The 25,133-nt window shown below is 40.5% G+C and overlaps 1 protein-coding gene across 2 annotated transcripts in view; it reads left to right on the top strand.

Moving 5' to 3' along the window:
* Window positions 1-14,496: 14,496 nt before the first annotated feature.
* The window catches only part of FHIP2A (FHF complex subunit HOOK interacting protein 2A), a 30,664-nt gene continuing 20,027 nt past the window's right edge, over window positions 14,497-25,133 (top strand). The window contains exon 1 of one of the 2 annotated variants that reach the window (XM_074339014.1): window positions 14,497-15,041. The gene's annotated coding sequence lies outside the window, so the exon portion shown is untranslated. The remainder of the gene's footprint in view (window positions 15,042-25,133) is intronic. The other variant, XM_074339013.1, reaches the window with a different exon arrangement.

Genomic DNA, 25,133 nt, shown 5'->3' with positions numbered 1-25,133 from the left:
ATTAAACAAAAACAACAACATAACCTACCTCACAGAGTGGTTATTAGTTTTCAAAGCATAGTGTATATTAAGTGCTTAGAATAGTGCTTGGCACCTGTTATTACAAATTACTATGTCAAGTTATTGCGTTATGGGGGGAAAAAAGTCCAGGGTGATGTCACTCCTTTGCTGGCACCTCTTTTTCTTCCCAGACTCTGCAGTTTGGAGTAGCTCTGGGCTCACTCCTTGGACCTCCTCTCTTCCATATCTATTTTCATCCCCTTGGTGATCATATCCAGGTTCATGTATTTAAAATTCCATGTATGCCCTGACTACTGTCTAATTTATACTTCCAGCCCTGAGTCCCCAGTGAGCTCTAGACTGGTATGTCCAACTGCCTATTCAGCATTTCTACTTGGATGTCTACTAGACATCTTAAAGATCAAAAACCAACCTCTGGATTCACCCCGCCGAAACTCTACTTCTTCCCTAGCATTTTCCATGTTTAAAAATGTCACCACTATTCACAGTCATTCAGGCCACAACCTGAACAACAACCTTGATCTTGCTCGTTCCCTCACTCATATCCAATTTTTCAGCAAATCCTACCTGCTCTCCTTTTGAAATCTACCCAGAATCCAACTACTTCCCAACAGCTCCTCCACCAGTCAAACCACCATCACCTCGTACTGGAATAATGCGAGTCTCCCGTCTGGACTTGCTACTTCCATTCTTGCCTTCCCCACAGTCTGTTTTCTACATAGCAGAAGCCAGAGTGATACATTTTCTAAGTGCAAGCTGAATAGACCTGGTTAAAATCCTCAAATGACTTCTGGTTTCATTCAGAACAAAATCCAAACCCCTATGTCCCTGACCTGTGGCATGATCCTCTAGCAGTTGGTCTTAATGCAGACAGTGCTACCATATCCTCGCAGGTGTTCTGAATTCTTGGAGGACTATAGCGTTCAGGGAACAGTGCTAGACATCCTGCAACACACAGGATATCCCCATACAAGAACGAGTTGTCTCTTGGCCTATAGAAATTTTGAATTTCTGGCTGGATATTCTTGTAGGTGAAAAACCTACTTACTATTAGTTGAGTATTTGATACATAATAAAATTTTTGGAAATGCAGTATTCTAAAGAGTAAGAGAAAGTAGCACATTATTTTCTTTGGAACATGACCAATAGTTGCCCACCATTGTAAAGAATCACATTATCCTTGGCAATATCGTTTGTTATTTGTATCACTAGTGTAACATACCTGAATGGATTTATAGCTATCACCTTTATGCTGATTCCACATATAGATTCAAACACCTATTTCATCATGCCCTCTTTTTTAAACTGAATCTGTACATTTATGGGTTAAAACACACTTAAGCCTATGAGATCAGGTCCAAATCCACCCTGCCTACACTCACTCTACTTTGTGGTCTGGGTCTAGGTCTTTGCAAACTCATTCTCTTTTGCCAGGTAACTCTCTGGTTCTGCCCACAGGGGGCACTAGAGGGAGAGTATGAGGCAGGAGAAGAGAAGAGGAGATGCCTCTTCCTGTTCTGTACTCTTTCTGCTGTCATTGGCTACCTCAGCAAGAGCACTTACCTCTGGCAGCAGCAGTTGGCTGCAGTTTTCAGCTCTTGATGCTTACAAAATTAGCCTTATGGTGTCACCTTGCAGGTACCAGTATCAGCAGGGCAGGACCTCTTTTTCAAGGGTTTAAGCCCTACCTCTGCGAGGTCCCTCTCTCCCTAGCCTCTAGTTGCTAAAACACCACCATCTTCCCTTTATTCACCCAACAGGTTATTATCTCTGCACCTCAATGTTTGACCCATGTAAAACATTTCTTATATTAAATTCTCTCTGCTGAAATTACTAGTGTGGTTTTGGTTTGCTGGACCGTACTCTAATGAATATAGTAGTTGGTGCCAGAGTGGTTCCAGAGAACAGACCCTCAAAGATGGGATTTGAGATTGTTTTGCTATACCCTTACCTTTGAAAGCAGTGCTGGGCTTTTTCATAACAGGAAATGGGAATCTAGCTATCTGTGGCCACCTAGGGCATCATGACTAACTATAGTATTACCTGTGGTTGATTGTAAAGTATAACCCTACTGAAAAAAGTGGCCTAGAGGACCAAGTGGCCATTGCACTTGACTGCTATGGTAATAAAAAAGAGTATAAGAACTGTGGGGTCATGGCTGCTTCTGACTACACTGGAGAGCTTACAGAAAGAAAATAACACCCAGGTTTTAAACTTTATTTCAAATCACAAAGAACTAGAGAGCATCTATGGTGGCTTTAAGATAATTTACAATTTTTTAGAGCTGCAGGGTAAAACTCACTGAAAGTCTTTTCCAAAATTCAGTTGTCTGAGTTATAAAATGATAAGTTGAATGCACTTGCCATGTCTCTTATGTTAAAATTATGGTATTAAGAGTGAGTGGACTTGACACTTAGAATGGGGACCTCTGACGGACTTGAACAAAAAGATGAGTATTTTGAACTCCAAGTCTCTCTGAGCCTCTCTTGGCAGCTCAAACAGCCTGCCCTCCTGTATCTGAGGAGATTGAGTTGCTTAAAGATGCTCACCTAGAGAAGCTGATTTGCAAAGAAATGCCTATCCTGCTCAAGACCCGCTCTGAGATCTCTAGACTCATAACTAGAGTTAGGTCTCAGTACACTCCAAGGACATGAGTGTAAAGTTTGACCCAGAGGACATAGCTTATTCTCTGAAAGAATTGCCAGGTTTTCCTAGTACATAAAGGCAAAAACCTGGGGAATACGTTGGAAATAATTTGAAGAGCATTACTCCAAGGAGGAAAAAAATACCAAATGGATCAGGGCAAATGTACTGATATGAATGCACGTACAAGAGTTTCTGACTGGAACGTGTGAATTAACACAGCTGGAAGTGGCTCCAACAGTTTGCTTGGTGGGTTGATGAACGCTGTCTTCTCACTACGTCCTTACCTGGTGAAAGAAGGGGAAGGGAGCACTCCGGAATCTCTTTCATAAGAGCACTAATTCCATTCATGAGGGCTCTACCTTCATGACCTAATCACATCCCAAACGTCCTGCCTCCAAATAAATACCATCATGTTGGGGGTTAGGTTTTAACATATGAATTTTGAGGGGAAACAAATATTCAGTCAATTGCAAGCAGTATTACAACATGGGTAACAAGGGGAAAGGTATGTGGCTGGACTTCTTCGAATGGGCACAGAGTGAAGAAACTGTGTGCCGTGTGAATGTTCACCAAAGGGCTCTATTGCCGAGGAGTGTCTCGATAATCACGTGAACAAAATGAAACATTAGTAGATATCCATCAGCCTCTTTACCTAACCACCACAGGGCTTTCTCGGTGTGTTATTTATAAAGTGGCCATGGTGGCAGGAGTGGGTACTATACTGGGCTCAATAACATGCACTGTGCCTGACCAAAGTTAATCTGATGGCCACCACCACTGTGCAACTAACTGGTAACAGCAAAAACCCAGCTTGAGGTCTTGATATGAAACCGTGATGGCAGATCGATTACACTAGACCCCTGCCATCATGAAGGGAACAACACTTTGTCCTCTTTGATACAGATTTATATTCTGTATATGGATTTGCCTTTCCTATCTGCAATGCTTGAGCTGGTACCACCATCCTCACAATTATACAATGTCTTATTCTCATTGTGCTATACCGCATATCCTTGCTTTGATCAAGGAACTAATTTTATAGCAAAAATAAAAGCATGCCCTATAGCATGGCTATAGGAAAAGCGGCACCAAATATTGGTTGCTGGTTCTGAGCACGTACTGACTGCGTCCTGGCACGCACTGCCCCAGACTGCATGGTGCTGCCACTTCACTGGCACAGTACCTGAGTTTTTAAATGCCACACCACTGTTCTATCACGCCAGCTGCTTGAGGATGATGGGAAGTCCAGGGGATTCTATGAGCATAGACCCACTGCCACATTTCATTTGCTGTGAAATGAGTTCTTTGATCAGAAGCAATGATGTATGGAATATAATGACAGTAAATGGATTTTTAAAGTCCATAAATGTGGCTAAAGCATTTGAGGTATGAAAGGCAAATCCATATCCAGAGGAAGGGAACACACAGAGTAAGAACAATGTGCTGTTCCTTCCATGATGAATGTAGTGCAATGTCATCGAGCTGCCACAGGAAGCTGGCTGTTGCCCCTGGGGGACGCTTCCATAAGGGGTGCACAGCATTGGTCTCTGCTGTTGGCAGGAAGTCCACGTTTCTTATCTCATGCTTAACCTCTCATTCCTGCTGAGGTGGCCACTTCGTGAGCCCTGGGCAATTGGGGAATTAGGCTGACCGACATCTAAAAATGGGTCACCAATCCACCTGATTAAAATTCTCCTCCACAGAGCTTGCCTTCTGAAGAGCATTCATTTACATGGGATCTGAATGTCTTTATACTCTGTTCCTATTCAGAGAGGTTTATCTACATACTTCTTCCTCAGACAACCTTGTCACTAATCTTCCAATCATGTTCTTTCCAAGTTCCTGACTATATTGCCAAACCCTGAACCATATCCCAGGAACCAGGGGAGACCTGTATCTCTGGCCATCTCCACTTTCAGGAAAAATAAATAAGACGTGTCCTCTTCTCGGTTCTGCCCTCAGGCAGGCTTTCCCTTCTCCACTGTTTTTCAGGGTCACCTTGGAGTGGGGCTGTAGTGCTATAGCTGTGCTTTCAGGTGGTACTAGTATACCACGTAAATCCATCTGTAAACCAAACCAGAAGTTTTTCCAACTGGTCAAAGAGAACTCCTCATGAGGCCATAAATGATACATGGGAGAAAAAATAATGCCCTGCATATCCTGGGCCACTTACCCTCATGCAACTTACCTGTGTCTTCAGGGACTCCTTGAGCCCACTCTCATATATACCACTTCCATTTGATAGTGGAGGGCGGCTGGGCATGCCAACTTAATGGCTGACTTTGTGGGTCACACGTCACCCGCTTCGTGAAGCACAGGTCAGGTCTCATGGTGATCCACTGTCAAGCATTCAGTCTTTACTAAGTTCTCATAGCAAGCAAGACATAGCTTTAAAAAAAAAAAAAAAGGCATAGTGATTTATAGAGTGTGACATAGCGTTGCTCCAAAATTCTGGGAGTCTGAACTGCAATTCACATACAGGAGCCCGCCGAATGCTCCATACAGCATCCCTATCTCCCCCTGACACTTCAGGCACCATTGAACCTGCTGGGTCATATGGCCCGAGTGGCAGAGCAGCTTACACTGCAGCCCGGACCTGTTATAATACCTTGTATTGTTTTGGGCCCCACTTAACATGTGCAGCTTTTGGTACCACTTGGTAAATGGGTCATAGTAGCACGTAAAAATGAGGAATCTATTGCTTCCAAATTCCAAAGGAGCCTACTGGGTATTGTACCTCTTTCCTAGTGGTGTTAGGGGTCAGCTATAGCAACTTGTTCTTCATATGGAAGAGATATGCCCTAGATCACTGAACCCCAAGAAGTGTCACCAAGGTGGCAAGCCCCTAAATTTTTGTGGGATTTATTTTTTACCTCCTAGCACATATGTATCTCAAACACATGTATAGAATTGTTGTTACTTCCTGCTCAGCCATCAGCAGAATACCATCAATGTATTAGAACAACACGATGCCCTGTGGAATAGAAGGGTGATCGATCTCTGCACATTAGAGCATGGCATAGAGGCAGGGAGTTGATATATCTCTCTGTGAGGGCAGTGAAGGTGTAGTGCTGGCCCTCCCTGCTGAAAACAGACTGCACTTAATAATCTTTACAAAAGGTCAGCAAATCATGACCCAAAGACAAAATTTGGCCCACCATCGATTTTTGTACATAAAGTTTTATTGGCACACAGCCATGTCCATTCATTTACATATTGGCTATAGATGCTTCTGCACTGCAATGCAGAGTAGAGTAGTTGGGACAGAAACCTATGGCCTGCAAATCCTAAAATATTTACCATCTGGCCATTTACAGAAAAGTTGCTCATTCCTGGTCTTTACTAACAGGTAGAGAGGTAAATACACTTGCCCTAGTAATAGCTGCAAGCCAGGTGCAAGAGGATGTGTTAACTTGCTCCAGCAATGAAAGCACCTCTGGAACAATAGCCAATATTGGAGTTTGTACCTGATTAAGTTTACAAAACTGCATTGTGGTTATCTAAGATACATCTGTCTTCTGCAGGGCTGAATAGGCAAATCGAACAGGGATGTGGTAGGAATCACCGTCCTGGATCTTTTCAGTCCTTTATGGTGGCACTAATCTCTGTAATCCTTCCATAAATGTAATAGTGCCTTACTATTTTCATAAATAGCGACAGTTCTAGTGGTCTCTACTTGGCCTTTCCTGTCATAATAGCACTCAATGTAGGGATTCTGCCAGTTGCTGAGTATGTCTCTCCCTGTTATGCATTACAAAACTGGACAAAAAACCCCACAGGTATGACTCAGGTACCCATTGGGACCACTCTGAAAAGAATTTGAGTCAAAAATCCAATATAAAATAAAATAATATATAATTAACACATTTTATTAATTTTCTATATGACTATAACATTAAAATATCAATATTAAATAATGTGTAACAAATTTAAAAAAAGAAAAAAATGGAAATGAAAAATCTTGATTAATCCAAGAAATCTAAGATATGAATGAAACGGAAACAAAAACCAGAAAAAATAAAAAACAAATAGATATTATACATAAAACCAAATATATCAGCAATTATATTAAACGGGTTAACTATTCCAAGCAAAGGACTAAGACTGGCAGATGGGATGAAAAAATCACATAATATATTGTTAATAGACACATCTTGTTTTTGAAGCACACAAAGTTTGAGAGTAAAAAGATGGAAAACTATGCCATGTAAACATTAACCAGCTATATTTATATGAAACATTGTAGAATTTATGGGAAGAAGTATTATTGTCATAAAAGGTACATGTGTAAAGATAAAGAGGTCAATCCATTAGAAAGTTACCAAAAGTCAAAATCTAAATATACATATAACACAGCTTCAAAATATATAAAACAAAAGTGGGCATAGCTAACAGTAGAAAAAGCCACAATTATAGTGGCAGATTTACTCTCATCTCTCAAAAGCTGACAGAACAAGCAAATAATTACTGAGGAGATAGACGGTCAGGACCACGATGTTAACAAACTTGACTTTTAGAACACTGCACCTAACAATGACAGAACACATATTATATCATTCCATTGATGTATTATTTATGTATTTTTCAAAATGAGCCTAAACTCTCTATGATGTTAGAAGTCAGAATAGTGGTAGCCCATGGCAAGGGTTAGTGCCCTGAAATGGGCATTAAAAGGCTTCTGAAGTAGTGGTGATGTTCTTTCATGATCTGAGTGCTGACTGCCCAGGTGGTTCACTTTGTGATAATGCATTAAGCTGTACACACAAGCGTATTCTGTGTGTTATTTTCAGAGCTTGATTTATGTTTATATTAGGGGTGATCAAAACCTCTAAGTACAATAGATTATTTATCATTTTTCTCTGTAGTTCTGCCAGTTATTGCTTTCTATGTTTTGCATCAAGTATATTTATGAACATAAACATTGTATCTTCTTGATCTATTATTATTTTATCAATGTCATATCTGTCTTTATCTCTTGCGATGCTTTAAATCTTCAATTCAATTTCATTTAATATAATTGTTAACACTGGTTTTTCTTTGATTCATATTTCCCTGGTATATGTTTTTATATTTCTTTATTACAGTCTTTCTCTTCCTTTGTTTTAAATGTGCCTCTTTTAGAAAAATGTAGTACTAGATATTTTTAAAAATCCAGTGTATGCCTCCCTGGCTCTTAATTGTTAAGTTTAGCCCATTTACATTTATTATAATTAATAGAAAGACCTACTTTGTTTTCTATTTTTCCAAGCTTCTTTATATATGTATATATGTATTTACATATGTATATATGTATATACTTCATATTATATATATTCACACACATATATATGTATATGCATGAATACTTTTTTTTCTATTTTCCTACATTCCATTGAATTGGGCAAAAAAGTTTCTGTACTGAGTTTGAAAGTTACACTTTGTACTTTTATTTTTCTGGTGGTGACTCAGAATTAAACACTACATTTCACCTTTCTTTCCCAACCACTAGATGTGGTTGTGTAAGTTCTGGCCAGTGAAATGTAAGCAGAAGTGTGGAACTTTCAGAAAGGATTTGTTAATGGGATTAACAAATTTAAAAGGTAACTTCTTTGCCCCTGGCTTCCTCCTGCTACTGCCCCCCAAATTGGTACCTGGAGCTCTAGCACCTGTATGGGACCATGAAGTGATCTTAAGTATGGCAGTGCTGGCTGTGCAGAAAGCTAAGACTGTGGCTCCATGATCATGTAAGGGAGCCACCATGCTAGTCCTGACTGCCTACCAGGCCAACTTCTTTTATTTGAAAGAGAAACTTTTTTTAAACCACTATTATTTGGGGTGGTTTTATAATATGCAGCTGGACCTACTAAGGCACTGCTCATTTTCAGGAGTTTTTTTCCTTTATTGTAACTTCCTAGCCTAGTGGATGAAGGTGTAGCTCCCTAAGTCTATACCCAGTTTGTGGCAGTTGGCCTTCCCCTCGTGGCTTCTTTTACTCTAACTCCCACACACAATGGGTTCCCTCAAAAGCAGAGCCTGAGAGAAAAACTTGACTGTAAATAGTTTACTTCAAATTCCAGGAAGTGAGGAAGTGGGGCGAAGGAGAATGAAGGAGGAAAAGCCTAACAGGACTCTCAGGTCACTACTGTGGCCAGAGGGTACTTGATCCCACTGGGACCTCCTGTGAAGTGTTCTGGACACTTCCTTGAATTGCTTCACACCAGAGATTCAGGACACTGGAGTATTTAGCCACCAGATTCCATCCACCATTGGCTAAGAGGTGTCCCTGGGGGTTCTAAACTCATCATGCTTTTGGAAGAAGTAGACTCTCCCACACAGAATGTTTCAATGGCAGTAATTCTAAAGAGGGTGGCATGAGACTGAAGTGAGATGCTGTCACCATGGGATGAATCTGAGCTTGCACAGAACGGCCCACCACAGCTGCAACTGCAGTCAGAAGTGGGCCAAGGGGATGCGAGACTGAGTACCAGGGGCACTGCTACACTCGCCAAGGAGTTTTCAGTGTTTACGTAAGTTTCTGAGATCTATCAGCTTCCTTCCCTCATTGCTGTGGCAGCTGGAGGGTTGAGTTAGGGAGATGAAGCCTGTTGCCTGGGCTAATTCACTATTTTATCTTGAACCAGCCTCCCAATTCTAGAACCTCACTTCTCCCTGAACTTCGTCACAATATGTTTTCCTATCTCTTTGTTCTTTTTCAATGAATCCCTCTTCCATATCCTAATCCTTAAATCCAGGGACTCCTTAAGTTTGTATTTATTCTGCCTTTTTCCCTTCCTATGCCATTTCACTGAACTATCTCACTTATTCCTGTATCTCAATCTTTAGGAGATGACTCTCCAACCTTTATCTCCAGCCTAGATCTCCCTCCTGACTTCCTAATCGAAACATATTGACCCGCACTAGACATCTTCCCATAGATGTCATCATATAAGTAATCAAATCTAACACTTAAAAAAAAAACTCACCTCTTTATCTTTCTACATCTCCATACTCCCTATCTCAATGAATGGAACCCTCACCTACCCTCACCCCAGCCAGAAACTCCAGCACATCTTTAATTTCTGCTTCTCTCTCACTCCTTATAGTTAACCATTTACAAATCTTGGTTCATCAAACTTCACCTTTCAAGTCTGTCATCTCCTTCCACTGTTACTGACCCTTATAATATCTTGTCTGACACTTTTTAAAAGCATCAAAAATGGTTTGTCTCTAGTTTCTCCCTTTGCCAATCAAACTTTAGGCATATCAGTTACACCAGTATACAGTTTAGTCGAGAGGTTGTTTTACGAGGTTTGTTATGAAAGCCTCTGTTCTTCCTCCAAAACTCCTAATTTCCTCTCCACAGAGGCAACCTTTTTCAACACTTTGAGTGGACTTTTTTTTTTTTCTGCTTCCTTTCTTTCAATAATCTGCATGATATTTCTGTTTTAAGCAATCGCTAATGTTTCCTCACTGCAGATGATTTAGCTTTCTTTCTCACACACACACCACCCCTACGTCCACCACACATCTGTCTTTTCATCAGCAACACCATGATTTCAATTAGATCGGTGTTTACACTATTATGGTTATGTCAGTACTATTTACAGTTGAGCCATGTACTACGATTCCTTGTCCCTGCACGATATTTTATTTTTCTTGGTGTTAATGATCTAAATTTTTTCTTTGCTTGGTTTTCTTTGTTTTCAATCACTAATTCAATATCAAACTCTCTTCCTATATTGGAAATTTGCTCAAACACATAGATTTCTCACCTATCAGTTTTATCTTCTTGAGGAAACCTCTTCTGACCCACTCCACTGATCTGGGCTGGTTGGTTGCTATCCATAGTTGTGATCCTTGGATTCTGCTTCACCATCAGCCTAGGAATTTCCTTTGCTTCCCTCCTATGGTGGGCTCTGTTACCTAATTCCTTCATCTTGTTTTCCTTTGGCCTATTCCCTGAATTTTGACGGAGCACATCTTCTTAGAACTTCCTACGAAAGAAGGCAAGATAGAAAAAATTTTTCAACACCTTGCACATCTGAAATGAATTATCATAGCCTCACACTTATTGGACAGTTCCTTAGTATAGAATTCTAGATTGAAATTATTTACCTCAGAATTTTGAAGGCATTGCCCCAATGTCTTCTCACTTCCCATGTTGTTGTTGAAAAGTGTAATGTCATGTAATTCTTGATTATTTGTATGAATTTGTTTTTTTTCTTTTTCTTCTTTCATTACAAGTTTCATGGGATCTTTCTTTGAACTCAGTGTTCTCAAATTTCACTATAATAGCACTAGAGTGAGTCTGTTTTCATTCATTGTTATAGTATTTAATAAACTGCTTCAATTTGGATACTCATATCTTTCAGATTGATAAAATTACATTGAATTATTAGTTCAGTGATTTCCTCTCTATATTCTCTCCAATTATTCAGATGTTGGATTTGCTGGACTGGCCCTCTAATTAAAAAAAAAATCCTCTCACACCCCATTTTTCATCCCTACATTATTTTTGCTCTAGTCTTTGGGAAATTTTTTCAAGCTTATTTTCCATCCTTTTTATGTTATTTTTCTAAATTTGTTATCATATTTTTGATTTCTAAATGCTGCTTTAAAAACATAGCATACCATTCTTGTCATATACATGCAGTATCTTCTTATAATCTCTGGAAATATTAATGATAGTGTTTTTCTGGTTTGGTGTTTTTTTGGTTTTGATTTTTGCTTTTTTTTAAAGTTTTCTTCCCCAGCTCTCCCTATCTGTTTAATGCAAGCAACCCTTTTTCTTCCAAGTGTTGTTTTTGTCCTGTTTGTTTATTTTTTTCTTTTAGTCTCTATTATTAACATTACAAGCTTCCCTCAAATCGTTGATGACCCCAGGCACTGTGCTCCTATTTAAAAAGAGATACGCGTGACAAAACTGATTGAAGCTCTGAGCGTGGACAGAGCTTATCAACGGAAGGATGCAATGCAGAGTTGCCTGGGCCCTCTGCAGAATCTTTAGGTCTTTTCTTTTGAACTATCAGCTTCTCCAGGGAGGACCCTTCTTATCTTCTACCAGGAGAAATCAGCCTGATGCCTGTATTCTGAGCCAAGAGGAGGATGAGGGCTGGAGACATGTATGTCAAGATTTACAAGGTTTATTTCCACTTTATCCTCTTCTGTTTTCTCCCAATACAGAACGACTGTCCCTTCCAGGAATATCTCTAATCTTATACCAGGGTGGGAAAGGGCAGTCACAACAATCTTGTGGAGTGGGTAGGGGTCTATCCAATTTTAAACAAACGTTCAATCTGTTCTGCTATTTTTGGTCCCACTTTTATTTCCACTTCCAGAGGTACCAAATGCCACCAATTCCCAAGCCACTGAGAGGTTCTGTGAATGTATTAATCCAGGGGGTTACAACCTGCGGCCTGCGGGCCAACTGTGGCCCGCCATCCATTGTTAATTGGCCCGCAGCAAATTCTAAAAATACATTTAGTTTACTTAAATAAACCAAGTGAGGCAATACGTAGTTCACCTCGAGTGAGTGGCCCGGCTGTTTGTGTATTTTACCGCATACGGCCCTTGGTGAAAAACGTTGAAAACAGTTTGGACACCCCTGTATTAATCCATCACTTTGGTTCTTGGTTTTCTTAATTGCTGCCTTAGGATTCAGCTTTTTAGGCCAGCCACATCAGTTACTCCCTTTACAGTAACTTTCCAGTTCTCAAAATTTTGTTGCTGCTATCCCCCCATTTTGTTTTACCTTTTTGGTTTATACCTTGAAAAATCCCCTTACTGTAATTTTAATGGCATTTGGGGAGGGAATATTGATAAAGTCAATCCATATATTTAATCGGAAGTCTGCCAAACTTGAAAGTAGGGGTCATCTGACTCTATTTCCTCTTTCCGTCTCTTTTTCCACTTCCATCCCAACTGAGTTACAGTGTTATGGATTTTTCTGTGTCCTCACTGATTAAACATCACACAGAAAAGAATTTAACAAATTCATTCACCGTGCGGTATAACAAATGATAAAGTTTAACGTGTTATCTCTTCCAAGAGTATTTTCATTTTAGCAGGGACTAAATTTCTTATTTGGCTTAAGCCAAAGGAATAAAGAAATAAAGTTCTATTTGAGGCAACCATATCTCACGGTTGGGGAGGCCCAGGGAAGCCTCTGTTATGCTGTTTCAAATGACACTTTGTTGAAGTACGGCCCACTCTGCCGGTGCATAATAAGGCTGGTGACAACCTTAGTGTCATTCCAGGCATTCTAGGATGAGACTAGGAGGCAAGATTATCTGCTCAATTATAATTTCAGTCTAACTTGTATGTCTTGGAATCTAGATGTCAGGTAGATGTATCATCATCCTAAAAACTGATATTAATCTAGAGTAAAACATATATTTTATTGTGTTTACAATAAGTATACAAAGACAGGCAATATCAAATGTAAACAGCTCTAAATAAGCCTCTCTTAAACAGACCTCCTCATACAATTAGTGGTGATGAGGCATTATGAAAATGCAAAATACCATATAAATGTAGGACGATTTCATCAGGAACATAGTTATGGTTAATAATATGACTAACCATCTTAAACTGTGAATAATAATAATAATAATAATAAAATTACGGACTCTTAATTGGAGCAGACACAATGAGCCAAAATTTGGTAAGGAATACATTTCAATTTTTAGCAAATGACAGAAGGTGACCCCAGCATTCTTGGGGTTAGTACACAGAAAACTAAGGTCAAATGTATTTGCCACACAAGGATACAAGCAACAAAAACAGAAGTAAAGAAGACAAGACTAGTTAGTCTCCTCCTCAAATTTTGATTTCTGGCCCTATTAGTTTGTTAAATACTACTAATAATACTACCACTACTGAGAGTAACAAAGGCCCATGTACTGCTTGTTATGGACTAGGCACCATTATAAAGTGTTTTACACATATTAATAAGTTCCCACACAAGCTCGTGCTATTCTCCGCGTCTTAGAGATGAGGAAACTAAAGCACAAAGGTTAAAAAACTTGCCACAGTGAATGGCGGAGCTGGGATTTCAACTTAGGCTACCTGGCTCCAGAGACTCTCTTAACTACCCTGCACTGCTTTTCTGCCTTTTCTCAGTTCAATTGCAAATATGTATTTTCTCACTGGTTGTGCAAAACTTGCTCCACTCTCATCTTATCAAGAGCTTAATGGTCCTTTTAATAAAATACCAATACTAGCAAAAACAAAGTTCTCCAGGATGTAAATGATTTCATAATTTGTATCAACCCACCCAAAATTTCCCAGTCAGAATTGTGTTTAAGGCTTAACGAATATACACATAGTACTTTAAGCCTCCATCCAAGTGCTTCCATCATAGCTCCACTTACCTGTCCTATGCATTTAGTAGAATCCCTTCGGATTCTTTCCCTCACTAATGTTTTCCAGTACTATCTGATAAACTGAACAGGAAATGCTATACTGAATGCACTGCACCTAGCTATAAAACATGTAACAAATTATTAACTGAACCATCTTACCATTTGTCCGTTTGGGTTTCCTATTTTAATGCTGAATAATTGATCATAATAATATTTTATAGCTTGCAAAACCGTTTTACCGGCATTGGCTGATTTGCTCTAATGCTTAGCATTTAAATCCACGGTCCACTTTGCCTTAGGAATACTGTGCTTTTTCTTAACCGGTCTTCCAAATGTGCCTTTAAAAGACGGACCTCTGGCTGTCACATACATATATGGCTACGTTTCCCTACAAAATGGGCACGTTACTTCCACTGCAAACAAAGCTGTGTGAGACTGGCTGAATTTTGAAAACGTAAGGATGACTGTGTCTGAGGCGCCCCGAAGCCAGGAGAGGGCGGTGGCCGCGCTTGGGTCGGCTGCCTCCTCCGGCCGCGGCCTCCCCGCGCCTCTCCCGCCCGCGCGGCGTCAGGCGGCGGGGCCGCAGGGCAGGCCTGGCCCAGGCCTCCCCGGGTCGCGGCGGCGCCCCCTGCAGGCCGCGGCGGGAAACGCAGGCGGAAGGAACCGGACCCCGGCTGCCACCGTGTCTCAGCCCCAGCCGCCGCCGCCGCCGCCGCAGCGTCGCGGGGCCGGAGTCCGCGCGCAACGCTCCGCTCACCGCCCGCCACGTCGCCGCGCCCGCCCGAGCCGCCGCGCCGCCCGCGCACACCTGAAGCGGCCGGGCCTGGCCTGCGTCGGCCCTCTGCTCGTCCTCCCCGCTCCGCACCGGCCTTCACTCTGGAGCGGCCCCGGCAGCCGCAGCAGGGGCGGCGGCGGCGAATCGAGGAGCTCTCTAGGTCGTCCCGGGAGAGGCTGCTGCAGTCCCGGGACAAGATGTTCTCCAAGTTCACCTCCATCTTGCAGCACGCCGTGGAGGCGGTAAGGCCGCGGGCTGCGGGCGCACGACAGCCGGGGGATGGCGGCGGCCTACGCTCCCTGCCGGCCCGGGAGAGCCGCCCGCCTTGGCCCGGCCCTCGGCGGCCCCGGCTCCCCCGAGAGGCGAGGCCCGGGGCGGGCAGTGCGGGGTCATCGGGGCCTCGGGCCTGGCTCTGAGCCGACCCCGTCCTCTCCTTCCTTCCGGGGGCCGGCGGGGTCCCATCCCCTACCTCAGGAGGGTGGGCAGGGGTGCCCGGGAAGGACCGACCCTCCCGGCCGGGGTCGGTGGTCGCCTGATTCCTCTAATGGGGACAGGCGAGGAGGGGAGCACCTGGTGGAGCCACTGGGAGCGCCCCCGGACTCCATGACCGTTAACCTTCGCCAGCAAAAAGTGATCAGCCTTGAGCAAGACAAAAGAAAGAGCCAAACACTGCTCCGGCTCGGGTTTTGTTTTGTTTGGGGGCAGTGTGTGTGTGTGTGTGTGAGTGAGTGTGTATGTGTGTGTGTGAGTGTGTGTGTGTGTGTGGGGGTGTCAGCCCGAAGGTGTGCTCCCACCTTGGGGCGAGTTTGGCGAGGACGCAGCCCACCCGACCCAGTTTCGCAATCTCGCTGGCTTGTGCTTTCGCAGGCCGTGGGCCGAACTCAGGTGGACCTTATTGATTGATGTGAAATGACTAGGAGTTTGGAAGGGTCTAATCGAGTGTGGTTTAGGCAGCCCCCGAGCCCGCACGGAGCCACCCAGACCATCTGTTTCCTTTCCTGCCTTGTCTTCCTGGACGCTCAGCGTTTATGCTGTAATTATACTCTCCTTTGAGGATTTTTGACCCCAGCATAGACACACGTTATTCAAATATAATAACAGACTAATACAAGAGAAGGAACTGAAAATGTCTTGCTGCTGTTTTCATAAGAGGGTCTCGTTGCTTTGCTTTACTCTGGGAGAATTGTCCAAATTGAGAAGTGCATCTTGTGAAGCAACTTATTACTTTGCTCATTTTAAAAATGTCATTCTCTTTTCTGGGTTCAGAATCTGTGATAGAGCACATTAAAATCACACAACTTTTTTTTTTTTTTTAAACCAACTACAGTAGAACAGTTTTTATGGCCACATAACAAAAATAAAACGGATTTTTAAAATTCAGTAATAGAAACAAACTTCAGTACAGTTGTTATTTTAAGTGTTAGGTGAGAAATGTTTAAAAATCATTTCAGCTCTCCTACAATTTCTTGGGAAATCGTGTGTGTCAAATCAAGAAAGACGAGGTGTTGGTGAATGAAGAGCAGTATTACCCCATAAGGGAGATGACAGGTTTAGATTCTGAGACAACTTAATTTTCCTTTTTTGCTTATACGCAGTCGACAGCATCTTTATGTTAAAAGAATTTAAAATTTATAAAAACGGTGACATTTACGTTTTATACTATTCCTTAACAGAATACCAGGAATCATTTAATTGTAAACATTGACTATAGCTTAATATTAAGATAACTGGGAATAAAAATTTATTACGTTATTTATAGTCTCTACCTATCAGGCTGATATTTACAGAAATAAGTACTTAGGAAAAAATGGCTTTCTCGGTCTCCCAGTGAAAACTAGTTTTTTGTCCCTGAGGCCTAAGTTTTCTGTCCTCATTATCTTTTTATGATGTATATATTAGCATCTGCCAAATTATCCACATAAATTAATTGTCTGACTCTGGTTCTGTCTACTTTGCTGAGGTTAATTAGTGAGAAAGTTAAGAGTGGATTATATTCACCCAGTCCTTGGAACTAATGCATTGTATATATCTAATGTTTAGAAAAGTACTGTTTTTATTTGCTTAGAGTTAATGTTTTCAGCTGTGCTACTTCCCAGTTTCCCTTGACAGGAGGTTAAAATCTTATGAAAAAATGTTGGTGTACTTATTTTTTTCTTTTAACGTATCTGTTGGGCATGAACTCGTGTAATTTTAAGTAAGCCGTCTTTTTTGTATTTGAGGAATATTTTTTTTAGCCCAAGATTGATTTCCATTTATGCAATTCTATTTATTTATTGGCTCAAAATTTTTTCTACAAACCAATCTTACCATCCTCAGTTGTTTTCATTAGCTTTTCTCTGTACTCCTTTTAATTTGTATGCTCAATTGGCATTTTCTGATACAATGTTACAATGAACAATTACCAGTATTATACAGAGACTGGAGATAATCCTGTATGCAGATACTGATAAGACCTTTTTCAGTTGTGTCGATGTATGAGTCTGTCATGTTTTCCCAACCATTTTGGTATTATTACGTTTCAGGTTTCTTTATTCAATTGGATCAGCCTTCAAATGGTTTTTTAGGGTTAACCAGATACATATTCATTTAAGTGAGATTTAAGGGTAGAGTTTTCCTTATTGTTTAATTAATAGTGTCTCTTCACTTCCTGTTAACTACTTACAAGAAAAAAATAAGATGTTTTCAAAGATTAGTATCTGAAAATGTGTTGTGAAGCTGACAGACTGCATTTTCAGTTTAGGAGAGAAAGTTAAAAACAAAACCTGTAATGTAATTCTTGCCTCCCTTTTCAGAAATGACAGTCTTCCCTCAGTGTAGACAAGATTGGCCAGTAAGAGTTATGAAATGAATCTGCTCTGTTAGTTGCCACATGTCACAAATCTGAAATCAGGCCTCTTTTGTTGTTAGTTCTGAGATTGGACTGGATCCTGAGTACAACTTCTCCAAAGGGTAAATAAAACATCTTCCATTTAGTAATTCAGTATTTGTTGAGGGCTTAGTCTGTGCTAGGTAATCTGCCAGGACTGGTTCCTTTTAAATTCCAGCCAGTTCCACCCTTTGAGGGCAGACTTACTCCAAGAGGATAAAGGGCAGTGTCAGGAAAGAAAGTTTTATCCATTTTAACTAATTAATTCAGTTGAAGTCATCTTTCGGAATTGGAATGTTTTCCTTTCAAATTATAGTTAAGAGGTAATGATGATTGTTGGGACGAGTGACTCTCTCCAAAACTACTCTTCCCGGGGGGAGTAAAACCTCAAACCAAGCATATGTTGTGTTTTCTTAAGTGTGTTCTTGTCCAATAAGTGACCTCTAACTTCAGTCCTTCAATCATTCAGCAAATGTTCAATGAGCCCACCGGGTGATCATGGCACCATGCAAGGAAAGCAATGTATGCCTGTGTCCTTGCTCACGGTGCTTACAGTCTAATTTGGGAGACAAAAATAAATACACAAGTTAAAGTATAAACAACGCACAAGAGTGTGGCTGAGTCCCTCCAGCCAAACAGCATGGCTTCCAGTCCCTAGCTCATAGAGTTGTTGTGAAAATTAAAAGGAGATTATGTACAAGAAGTGCACCGGGCACACAATAAGTGCTCAGTAAATGTTAACCATTATTTCTATTATTTGGATGATTGTTCGGCCAGTGAGCGCTGAAGGAGGAGCAAGCAGTTAGGATTGAAGTAGTTGGAGCATGCTCTCTGGAGGAAGTGAGACTAGAGTCGCCTTGGGAGAGAGGCAGAGAAGGTAGGATGGGCTTTAGGAAAGTTGTGGGGAGGAGGAAGTATTTTAAAAGATCTACGGGTGGAATGTTCATGATACACGCGAGACAGTAAGCAGACATGGCTTTGAGATCATTGGTTCTCGTCTGAATTATCAGTGTGCATCCTTTTGTGTGGTAGGCATTCTGAAGACAGTCCAGGCTTCTTGTTCCAAGTAGTGTTTCCTTGGGCAAGTCAGTTGCCTGGCTTTGGGTCTTCACAGGAGTTTGGGAAAAATAGGAGTTTGCTGTAAGAATTTAAGGCTACACAGTAAGTATAAGTTTTGTAGCTCTGTGCTTGGCACCTAACTACTTACTAAATGATAGCAACTGCTGTGTCGTTTGTTTATTCAGTCAATAAATGTCACTGAATGGCTACTATATGCCATCACTGAGTTGGAAACTGGGGATTCAGTGCTGAAAAAGATGACACAATCCCAGCCCTCCTAGAGTTTACAAGCTGGTGGAGAAGATGGATAATTCAACAATTACAAATATGGAGTAAGGGCTCGGAGAGGGAGTGGACTGGTAGAGGGTGCCACAAGCGTGTGTGGAAAAGACTGTATCCTAGGCAGGAAGTCTGGGAAGGCTTCCCAGAGAAAGCAATGTCCAAGTTAGGCATTTCTGTCAATTTTTGGTTAAGATAGTGATTGCATGAATTTCCAAAAATTTAACCTCCATATTGTAAAAAGTTAACTCAAATTAGAATTCCTCTCATGCTGATTCACACATCTCTTCCCCCCTTTTTTTGTTTTACCCAGAGCATATATGTTTTCATGCAATGAAAAAGCAGGTAATTTGCATGTTAGAATTAGTAATGAAAGAAGCAAGTCTACCAGGAAATTTTACAGAAAGAAGGAAATTTATTCATGTTTGAACAAGATGACTGCTAAACTAAGTTATTAGCAAATTAGAACTGTTTAACAGTGTACTTGAATACGTTTTTTTCTTTAAATCGAATTCCTGGGAGAGAGAAATTCAGAAGTAAGCAGTACCATCTTGCTTTGGATTTGACTGTAATGGCCAAGGTCCTGACACAAATGCTGTAAGACCTCTGATTTAGCTAATTAATCTGGAAATAGGGTTAAATCACACGCTTAAAATAATTTGGAGCAAGGATGCTGTAATTCCTTATAGACCCAGGAGGTTCCCTTGGAAAAATTTAGCAAATCACAACATTTATACTTAAGAAACTAGGTACATTTCTTGAAACACCAAATTTCATTTGGGCTTGTCCCAAATGTTATTACATTTAACTATATAAAGTTTATACATTAAAAAAAAAACAGGTCTAAAAAGCAAGAGAAATTTTGTTTTGAAGAAGATTCTAAGAACAAGTAGCTGATTAAAACATTTTTTTAAAATTAAAATTTATTGGGGTGATAATGGTTAGTAAAATATACAATTCTGTAATACATCATCTATGTATCACATTGTGTGTTCACCACCTGGAGTCAGTTCTCCTTCCATCACCATATATTTGACCCCATTTACCCTCTTCTGCCATCCCCTCCCTCCTTACCCTCTGGTAACCACTAAACTATTATTGTCTGTGTCTATGAGTTTTTAAAACAGATTTTTTTTTTAATCTGAAAATTTTAGGAAGATTATTTTCCCAAGTTAACACTTCCATTTTATTTTTCTTTTTAATTTTTCTCGCAGTCTTCCACAAGTAATTTCTCTCCCCATGTTCTTGAAGTATAGTGATCCCAAAGGTTGTAACTTCTTTGTTAAAGATCTTTAAGTCTTTTTTAAAATTTTCATAGCATTCTACTTGAAAATGAGATGAATACTTATGTGCTCTTAAGCCAGTTTTATTCAGAGTGATACGAATAGGCAAGGATATAGAAGAGCCAGCGTGAAGAGGATGATGGCTTATAAACTGTCAGGTCCGTAGTTTTCTTAAGTGCATTTCATCTTCTGAATTGAGGCATGTAAGGCATCTATGACCAGTGTTTATAATTTGCCCAATAGTTTGGAAATTGTGTGACAGGGTTTTGAACTTTGAGTTCTCTGCTGGACACCCCAAGAAATCAAAATGGAACAAGGAGAAATAGACAGGAGTAACATGACCTCTTAGTCACCTGTTTAGAGGAAGCATATGAAATTGGAAGATCACTCTGCCGTAGTTCAGGTTCCCAGAATAGAAACCTAGTTGTTCTTAGGGAAGCTGGGTCAACGCCATACTTTCTGACCAAATTTATCGACGGTACCAGGACTGGGGGCACGTTCTCTCACTCACTCTTTAAGGAAGGGAAAATGTTGTGGAAGGTGCAGCCAAGTCTTTTTCTATCCATTTAACACACATTTGAAATACTTATAGGTTTGCTGAAAGGATATAATTTTGGTCTTAAACTTCTGAAGTGAATTTCAAAGTGAAAATGTACAACATTTTTGACTTTGTGGACGCTTTAAATTGGTAGTGTCTTGTTCACACAGTTGTTATGCTGAAAATATGCACTGTCAAGGGCTTAAAAATAAGAGGTTTATATCTGTATGTCACTGAAAGTAGGAAACAGTTTCAATTTGACTGGGGTTGACTTTGGTATATGTTCTAGTAGTGGTGATGTGTAACTGATTAACGTAGCAGCCTTTTATGTTTTGCATTTCAAAGTCCTGGGTACAAAGATCTCTGGTTATTGATCAATTATTTCATTTTACTTTTAATTCCTCTTTTAGATTCCTTAGAAATGTATATCGATTGAGCACCTGCTATGTGTAGGCATTGTTCTAGGAACTGGGGGATAGAACAATCAAACAGACAAAATCCATAACAGAACTAATATATTGATTGGAGGGAGCAATCAATAAGTAGATTCATACATATAGTGTGTCAGATGATAAGTGTGAGGAGAAAATGAAGCAGGCTAAGGGGGATAGACGTGTATGCTCGGGCGTGGGAGGTAGTTGGCTATTATAGGCTAGAGAAAACCTCATTGCCTGAGGTGACTTCTGAGCCAAAGTCTGAGGAGAGAGGAAGCAACTCGGCGGGCATCTGGGGGGAAAGTTCCAGGAAGAGGACCAAGTACACAATCCCTGAGGCTGGATCATGCAGCATGCTGGGCGTATTCTTAGAACTATGAGGAAGCCAGCCTACCTAGAGCGAAAGTGACCAAGGAGAAAAGTGGTAGTACATGACAGGTGGGGGTACAGAGTCTCACAGGGCCTTGGAAGCCATTGGAAGGGCTTTGGCTTTTACTCTAAGGTGGGAAGCCATTAGATGATTTTGAGTAGAGGTGTAACAAAATCTGTTTTAAAGGGATCACTTTGGCTTCTGTGAAAATTCAGTTTGAAGGGATGCCGAGGTGAAGCTGGCAGAACAGGTAGGGGACTGCTGCAGTGATTTGAGAGGTGATGGTGGCCTAGACCACGGTGGAGGTGCTAAGAGGTGACTGTATTCTGCATATGTTTTGAAAGGAACTTTGTTGATGGAGTGGATATTGGGCGTGACAGAATAAGAGTCAAGGATAACTCCCAAGTTTTCGGCTTAGGCAGTTGGAAAAATAGATGGGCCGCTTACTGAGAATGGGGGAGAGCCTGCAGGAGGAGCAGGTTTGTAAGAGACTTCGACGTATTAAGTTTGAGACGCCTATGATATATCCAGTTGGGTATGCAAGTAGACAGCTGGAAATAGGCATCTGCAGTTCTGGGTAGCGGTCTAAACTAGAGCTATGAAATTAAGAGTCATCACACGTAAGGAGGGTTTAAAGCCATGAGACTGGATGCGATTATCTAGGGAGTAAGGCTAGATGGAAGAGAGAAGGTGTTCGGGAACTGAGCCCTTGGGCTCCATGTTTAGAAGTTAGGAAGATGGGACTAATAGCAAAGGAAACCTTGGTTTTGCCAGTCAGGTAGAAGGCAACCCTGAGAAAAGGGAGTTAGAAGCTGGGTACATGGCTTTCTTGAGGAGTGTTAGTGTAAAGGGGAACTGAGCAATGGAGCAGCAGCTGGAGGGAGATACGGCGTCAAGAGAGCGTTATTTTTTTTTAAAGGTGGAGAATATTGTGATTTATTATTTGATAGGAATGATCTAGTGCAGAGGGAAAGGTGGGTACAAGAGTCAGACAGGATAATTTCTGAGCAGTAGCAGTAAGTAGGCAAGGCGGGGGGGCATCTAGTGCACAGGTGTGGGCTTAGTCTTAAATAGGTGTGTGGACAGTAGTTCATCCATAAACGTAAGGTAGAAAGCAGAACATATGGGAATAAATGCAGGAAGGGGTAGATGTGGTATAGGAAGTCTTCGGAAATTATCTTCTGGTTGCTTCTATTTTTCTCAGTGACTAGGAATGATGGAGACTGAATATGGGGGAATGTGAATAAATTAGGTCAAGGGTTGTCTAACTTTTTCTATGAAGGGCCAGATAGTAAAAAATTTAGGCCTTGTAGGCCATGGTCTCTGTTGCAGCTACTCAGTTCTGTTGCTTTAGTGCCAAAGCAACCATCAATAATACATTAAAAAATAATCATAATAATAAACATTCCTTTGTTCCAGTACAGCTTTATTTATAAAAACAGGTGGCAAGGCTGGATTTGTCCCGTGGGCAAAGTTTGGCAACCTCTGAAAGAGGGAAATCCTACATAGCACTAATGGGCTCCCTTGAGGGATGTGTAGGTAAACACTAGTGGATATGCAGATTGGGCACGTGTCATTTAACTGAAAGGAAATATGAAAAACATGATAATGGTTGATTGGCAAGCTGATGGGGTCAGGGGTGAGTCATCTTTAAAAGAAAAAAACCCTTTCTATTTGTGCAATGAATAACTTTCAGACTATGTATATATGTGTATGTATAGTCTGATTTACATATATATACTTGTAAATTTAAAATGTAATTTCTAACTTCGCTTGGATGTTGAGAGCAGATCTGCAGAAAAATTTCTTGAGAGGAAACTTTTTCAAATAACTGCTCTTAGACCTTGTGAATTTTTCGCACCTCCGTGGCTGTAAGAAAATGCTTTGAAGGAAAGGCTTTAAGATATTGCTTTAAATAATGTTTTTTATTTTGCAGTCTGGCAGCAGAAACAATTGCGTACACTACAATAAAGTAGGGGATGAATAAGTCTGTGTCAGGCAGAGAAAGGGAACAAAGACGGGAGACAGGAGGAGGCAGTGTCCCACCTGGGTTTTGAAGGAATGGGTAGGAGTTTACGAGGCCGATAAGGAGGCAAAGGCATTTCAGGTAGAAGGAATGGCCTGTGCAAAGGCACGGAGGTCTAAATGTAGCTTAGGAGCTAGGATTTTAGTCCTACTACATCAAATTTACAGTTCATTTATTTCTCAATTTAAAAAGTCTTTCTGGTCGTTTTTCTTCATAAATAACTGTAATCAAACCATGCTTGAATATTCAGTCTTTCCTGGAGTATTTATATAAAGTCTGCTATTATAGGGGAAAAAACATATAAAAAAATAAATTTCAGGTACACATACAAATTATTTTTTATTAGCATTAGGCTGCTCATTTTAGAAGAACATGCAATGAGGCATCATAAGTTAACATTTCTTGAATTCTTACCACGTATGTGCTAAGGCCCTGGGCTTCACACACGTTATTTCATTGAAATCATACAACAGCACTTACTGATTTTGATTAGCTTGATTTTACAGGTGTTGGTGACTGACGTTTAAATAGTTTACCAAAATCATGCAGCTAAAAGTGGATTTGAATTAAATTGTCTAACTCCAGATCTCATCCTTTTAAAAACTTGCCATACTATAGCAAATTTGATACATAAGTCCTCCTGGGAGACAACGGAGACTTTTGTCTTTCCATTGTTTTCTCCATAAGGCTTAGTATTATGATTTTCTCTTTCTGTGTTTAAATATATGCATGTGCGTATATATAGACAAAGTGACGTGTCATCAAATACATAGCATACCAGGATCGTGTTGTATTAATACAAACTATAGAAGTACTAAGTAAAGGATAATAGAGATATAAGTAAGAACTTGGCATTTCTGAATGTATTTTCTTGGCATTTCTGAATGTATTTTGCATGTAAACATTGTATGAAACTTCACATTTTATTAAGAGTAATGTAAGCTTTGTACAATAAGGATACGCTGATAAAGCCATGTGATTTTAGAGTCCAACTGTGATACATAAAAAGTATCAATGAAATTTTATTTTTAAAAATCTGTAATATTTAATAAGAGTTCTCCTGAGAAACAGCCTCGAGTTTGGGAATAGCTGTCTGTTAATGAGAGGAGATGTCAGGAATTTTTCATGGAGCATTTTTCTTTGGGCTCCTCATGTTTTCATATATGGAGGTGAATTGGAGGCATTAAGTGTCTGACTTCCCAATATTAAGAAGTAATGCAGTAGCAATGAAAACTAGAACCTGTCCTCGCCACGTTTTCTAGGTTATTCAGCTTCACGTTCAAGGCCAACCTGTTTCTATATAAAGATACTTAAAATTCAGACTTTCTGAGCTGGCTAATTGAAAAAAATCTTTAAATTACAAGTGTGTACAAAATTCTGATATTACATGTACTTTTCCAGATCATGTTTCCATTTCCCCCAAAAATGGCTTTTACTTGTAAATTATTATGCATGAAAATTAGTGTATAGAATATATTTCAGAATATTGATTCA

Source organism: Rhinolophus sinicus, linkage group LG07 (assembly GCF_036562045.2).
Source record: "Rhinolophus sinicus isolate RSC01 linkage group LG07, ASM3656204v1, whole genome shotgun sequence".
NCBI lineage: Eukaryota > Metazoa > Chordata > Mammalia > Chiroptera > Rhinolophidae > Rhinolophus > Rhinolophus sinicus.
Note: the sequence above shows the minus strand (reverse complement) of the source record. Positions and strands in the feature narration are given on the sequence as shown.